Here is a 6,950-nt window from a genome sequence, read left to right on the forward strand (position 1 = left end):
GGCATTGGAGTTCTCAAAGTCAGACACCAGAAAAAAACATCCATAGGGGATTCATGAAACAAAATGTATTCAACATGTTACTGAAGATGGGTGAAGTACTTGAAAATATCAATATTTGCTTCAAAACAGTTATGACAATTATTTAACTGCTTTATTATTCAATGCATGTATATGAATAAAGAAATGATACTGATATTTTGTTTAATTGATGTTATAGTAGATAAATTCGCAATACTTTTTGAAATTAAAATCTGAATAAAGCTGCCCTTAAATATCACATAGTTTTCAGAGTTTGGCTTGGATTTCTTTTGCGGACTTTTTTCCTGTATTGTATACTTAACTAAAGATTATAAAACAGCAATACAACTTCATGTTGGAAATAGTTTGAGGTTCGGACTTTTGTCTAGTAATATACCGGCCTAACCGCCGTTATACGTAAGATTATCTTAAGGAAAGGCTGTGAAGCAAACGATAGTACAGCAGTTTATGTTTCATCCTTAAAACTTTCTAGCGCTACCTTACGCAGTAATCCAGTTACCTTCTTTTTCTAAATTGTCTATTTTAAACTGTAAAATTAAATCAATTAAGTCTCATTGTTCATCCTCTCACTTATATCAGAGTGAGATTTTTTTTTATTCATTCTGTTAACAGTTAAGTTTTTCAAGGAACTGAATCATATAAACATATCGCAAGCAGCGACTGCCAATCCGACTAAGTTGCGGTCAATTTTGAATCTACACCGCAGCGATCTTTTAAAATAAAAACATTATATCAATTTTCCTGCACTACTCGTTTAATAACACAACATTATGTATGTATCCAAACGTCATTAAACTGTGTTTAACTTAACGAAAAGAGACAATTATAATTTAATACACAGAAGAACACACTACATCTTTGCTTGATACTATTTTTTTTTTAGTTTTCAATATTAAAATAGCAATAAATTGGTATTTGTAAGAATCAACTTAAAACGAGGAGATATACTGGATGACTAAGTTTTTCTCAAGATCATGGAAAGGCCCTATTATAGAAATAACATAATCAATCTTCTCCCATTCGTCTTTTTTGCCCGAAGTTTATAATGATAAAATAGACACACTGTTACTTAAACTACGTAATTTAAGTCATGTAGAAAGCAACTGGGGAAATCTGTATCAGTAAAACAACGTTAATGCGTACAGCTCATTCTGAATAGCCTATGAATGTTTGCATGAAAATATACATATCAGTTCTTTTGGGCTTTCCCGTGGTCTTTCAATTTATAGAGGATGTTTTGTCTGTTAAATTACTTTTATTACACTATGAAAAATTGTATTTGTGAAGAACTATATTTTTAAATGTAAGTCAATCTAAAGATTCAAATTTATTTCGATAAAAGCAAGCAGTATTTCGTTCAGAGAACGGAGTTGTGTTGGACGTATTATATAATTGAGAAAAATGTTAAGATTTATAAAAGAATATCAATATAGAGGCTGGTTTATTATGATACTATAATACACGTTGGAAAAGTTGATTGTTACATAGTTCAGTACCATGAGAACCAACAAGAAAACTGTCAACTGCGTGGTTCCTTATAACTTATTTTGCATATAAATTTATGGAAATAATACCATATAATTCCGCTCAAACTTAGGTTTTGTTACTTTTTGCAAGCAAATTATGCTCTATGGAAGAATATCAAAATAGAATGTGTATTTTATTTCAAAGGGAAAATCTTAGGCATTTACGTAATACTAAGTAATGGCGATATGTCATATTTTGTTTGTCAGTTCTTTGAATATATGGTACTCGTGTTATGTTTGTAATCATGTACTTTTGGTTAAGAAGATAGCAAGAAGAGATAGCCGTATAAGAAACAGTCTAGAAGCCAAATTGATAAATTGCCGTCATTTTGGTATCAGACACATTTGTCCTAATATGCATTGACGCCTACATATAACGACTTATCATAGGGCAATAATATGATATCTGCTGTAATCCACCTCTGAAAGTCATAGATCATTTCTAGAACTTCAAATTGAGCTTTACTGCACTGTTAGTGACTCCTATAGACGTATTATTTATCCTTTATACAGACGTTTTACCACACAAAATTAAGTGCAACGCATTACATCGGCCCACATAAAAAGGTCCAAGGGAAACATTTTTAAAAGACTGTGCGCGACTGAAGGTGATTTGCTGTCCAGTGCTGTAGCTTCACATTACGATGAACTTTCGTTAGACGCTGACGCTATGCTGAAAACAACACAGACACATCTTATTGGTCTTTTGTTAGCAGGAAAGAAATTTGTAACAGTAGACAGCACTTTCCATACTTCTCCGCAATTGTCCTTTAACGAGCGAATACTCAACGTTGCGTACATTGTATGTCGATTAGGAACAGCCAATAAAGACTGAATTATGACTTTTGTATTTGAAGGTACAAAATGCCCGAACTTACCATTTAGCTTTGTCGTCATTCTTCCTGTGTGTCTTGAATTAAAACGTTACTTCCAATTTATTTCTTCATTTTTTGCTGTACATTATAGTTTGATACTCTTTCCGATTTACGCATCGGCACCGTTGTCTGAAAAGACTTGTTATATGTGCGTTATTTTTTGTTTTATTGATTACTTTTCCTTTTGCTGCTATCATATCATTTGTTATTCCGGTACAACATGCATGTCGTGGTAATGGAAGTAAATTGTTTGTCTTTGAACGACCTTTTGTTGAACAGCTTAACAGTAAAGCAAACTCATAGCAACTGCTCCCAAGAGAGAAGAATGTTGAGAGAGATAAATTGCTTGTGTATGCACAAAGAGAGTTTTACAAACTCTGCGACATAATGAAATATAAAGTCTACAGAATTACTTTTAATGGTACTTTCTATAAAATGGTGTATACAATCGTTTTTTTGTTGGGTTTTTTTTTTTCGGAGGGGGTGGTGGGTGGGGGGGGGGGACATAATCATTACTATCCAGAGTTATTAGAGACATTAAATGATATTCGATCCGGATCCTGTATCATACAAGAGCTGGCATTCTTTTTCTTCACCAATTTTGTGTTATAGAAAGTGCTTTTTTGTTGTATTACTTTTTTAACGTTCTCAGAGGTACATACGGGCAGTAAGTGACCTACTGAAATGTAACTAAAGACATTGTACCTGCATATATATTTACAAAAATATGGCGTTAAATCGTTTCTGTCATGTCTTTGTAAGTCGGATGAGTTCTTCGAATTGACTTTTATTCGCTACTTTTTTATTTTTGGTCTATATTACCAGAAATAAGAATTATGGATCATATAAAATCCAGTGAGTTTACATCAAAATTAGTCCTGTATCCGAAAAGTTAAACAAAACCATTCATAAAAAACTTTTTCCACACGGAAGTATGCGACGTCAAAAAGCATTTTTTTACAGACAGGTAGCGGGAACTGTTACTTATGCAAAAACTTGCAACATCAATATATACATGTCACAGGGTGTAATAATACACTACTCTGGCATAGGTTCGATGCTCATTTATTATCCATAATTAATTGGCCTAAAACATACATAATAAACATATATTAGAACATAAAAGATAGCTAAAACAATACAATATTGCACATAGATATTCAATCAACGCGGATCAAATACAACATACATGTATATAAATAATTTATCAATACAATTGATAAAATCTTACCACAGTGTCTGTATATATAAGTATTTCAATGGAAATTGAAATAAAGTAGATCTAACTGTAGTTTTTTTCTCTTCTTAGATTATATGTCTTACTCGTAAGAGTGGACTAGAGAAAGTGCGGGATTGGAAAGGAGATGCGTGTGCAGAAAAGACGGTTATTCAAGAAGAACCAATATATTTCTTTCTCTCATTCTTACTCCCATACAAAAAAGCGATTAGACATTACAATACAATAGACTGACAAGTGTTCACCAACTATACTGCTTCAGTGCACTTCGGCAATTTCCGCCAATGGCGTACATTGACGAGTATCACCGATTCTATACCGGAAGTTAAACACTAATGAATAAAACCAAACAAATCCGATTATGACGCATGCGCCAAGGTTAAGTGTTAAAAATATGGAACGCCACATCGGACATTACAATTAAACTATACTAAATGTTCGACCTGTGGCATTCTCCCCTAGTAGGTGAAAATGGCTACTTACATTTCGATCGAAGACTAGTGGTGGGCCCGATTCATATCTAAATGAATTTTTTATACACGGAACAGACACATTAACTTTGTATTTTCATCGATTGTTTAATACATGTTTACGTACAGGTTATTTTCCCGAAACTTGGTCAGAAGGTTTCATCGTTCCTTTACATAAAGGGGGTGATATCAATGACCCTGCGAATTATAGAGGCATAACGTTACTTAGTACTTTGGGGAAACTTTTTACACGAATTTTAAACGAAAGATTAAATAACTGGGCTGAAAAATATTTCGTATATATTGAAGCTCAGGCGGGTTTTCGAAAAGGAATGAGTACTGTAGATAATATATTTATTCTTAATTCACTAATAAGTCATTGTTTTGACAAAGGAGATACACTTTTTTGCGCATTTGTGGATTTCAAAAAGGCCTTTGATTTTGTTGTTAGGGATATTCTTTGGTTCAAACTTACCAAATATGGTGTACGCGGTAATATACTTAATGTTATTAAATCTATGTATAACAATGTTAAGTCAAAAATAAAAAGCATGGAGTCGTTAAGTGAAAGTTTCTCCTGTTCGCTAGGAGTTAGACAAGGGGAGAGTTTATCTCCCTTTCTATTTAGCATATATTTAAATGATATTGAAGAGACCTTTTTACTGAAAGGCATTGAAGGGATAGACATTGGCAACATAAAAATTTGTTTATTGTTATATGCAGATGATATCATTTTATTTGCGAAAACAGCACATGATCTGCAAGAATCTTTAAACGTTTTAGCCGAATATTGTGATAGATGGAAACTAACTGTTAATACAGAAAAGACAAAAGTTATGATTTTTAGAAAAGGGGGAAGGCTAAGCCAAAATATCAGTTTCAGATATAAGAATATTCAGTTAGAAATAGTGAGTAAATTTAAATATCTTGGTATCTTATTTACCTCAGGTGGCTCTTTTAATGAGACTGACAAAATGCTTTCAGGACAGGCACTTAAGGCAATTTTTAAAATGAATAAATATCTTTACAAGTTTATAGATATAGGGCCAAAACATACATTAGATCTTTTTGACAAACTCATCATTCCAATTTTGAATTATTCAAGTGAAGTTTGGGGTTTTAATAAAGGTTTACAAGTAGAACGAACACATCTAAGCTTCTGTAAAAGGTTACTAGGGGTAAAAATTACCACACAGAACAGTTTTATTTATGCGGAAACAGGTAGATACAACTTAGAAACAGACAGACATTATAATATTATAAAGTATTGGTTGAAAATTAGCAATTGTGACCAGGTTAAATATACTAAACAAGTATATATTTCTTTGAAAAATTGTATAGATCTAAATCCTCGCAAAATAAACTGGGTCTCCAAGGTGAAATCAAAATTAGGATTCTATCATGTTTGGCTTGCTCAGAGTGTAGGAGACACAAAGGTTTTTCTTAATATTTTAAAACAACGTCTAAGGGACATTTACATACAGGATTTGAACACATCTATAAATGAGTCCAGCCGAGCACTATTTTACAAGAATATATTTAATTTCAGTTTCAGTAATTACTTAACAGTAATAAATATAAGGAAGTTCCGAATAGCATTAACAAGACTGAGGTTGTCATCGCATAGATTGGCTGTTGAGACTGGTAGATGGAGCCGTCCAAATAATATACCTTATGAAAATAGAATTTGTACTAACTGTCACATATTAGAAGACGAGTATCATTTTGTCATTGAATGTCAGGAGTTTGTAGATTTAAGAAAACAGTATATCAGGAAGTATTTCTGGCATCATCCAAGTTATCTTAAATTTTTGCAATTATTTAATAATGAAAATAGTAAAGATACTCGTAATCTCGCAACGTATATCTTTAAAGCTTTTGAAAAAAGGAGGTATCTAAATAGATAAATTCTAATGTTTAAATAGCTAATACACATGCTGGGGTTATCAAAATTGTCTCTCCCAAAGCTGTGTTATTACTGATGCCTATGAATTACTGATACAATTGTTAAACTTGTATTTATATATCTGCTATCTTGCCATACATGTTATATTTATTACTTTGTTTGTATATTGAAGATATGCTGATGGATCTTGTTTGATTTATTGCATAATAAAGATTCTTCTTCTTCTTCTTCATTTCACTACTAGATTCAAACTATAAATATTCTAAACACTACTCCAAGACATTATTACAATGTTATACTGTTAACTAAAATTTAAGTTGCACTACATAATTTCTATCCAACTACGTAACCCAAAATTCAGCAAATTTCAAAATTACCAACTCTTGCCAATATTTCTAATCGAAACTGTTCGAAATGAAATATCGCGATAAATTTGACTGCGAATGAAATAATTTTAACCGAACTTAATGCGGAATATATTTCGAAAAGACTTCCAGTAGTGTTTTACTGTACTGAAAACAAAATTAAGATTAAACGTATTCTTTCAATCTAGTTAAACAAAGTGAATGAAACATCATAGGGTAAACATTCAATACAAGTATAGATAAGCTGAAATTAAAAACATTTTTAAAATGATGACAAAGCACAATTAAGCTGAAATTAAAGGTATATTACCAATTTAAGCTCATTAAAGGTATATCACCCAATTTAGTACAATCATAAAAGGTATATAACCAAATGCAGTACATTAAAAGTGCATCACCAACTATGCAAAATTTAAACGTACTTCATCAAATATCTGAAATAACAAAAATAGTATATACAGGAACAAAAATAAGCTAAAAGATCAAAGGATTGCCTTGTATGACTGAAATCATGAAAGCGATGACAATAATG

This window comes from Mercenaria mercenaria, chromosome 2, assembly GCF_021730395.1.
Source record: "Mercenaria mercenaria strain notata chromosome 2, MADL_Memer_1, whole genome shotgun sequence".
NCBI lineage: Eukaryota > Metazoa > Mollusca > Bivalvia > Venerida > Veneridae > Mercenaria > Mercenaria mercenaria.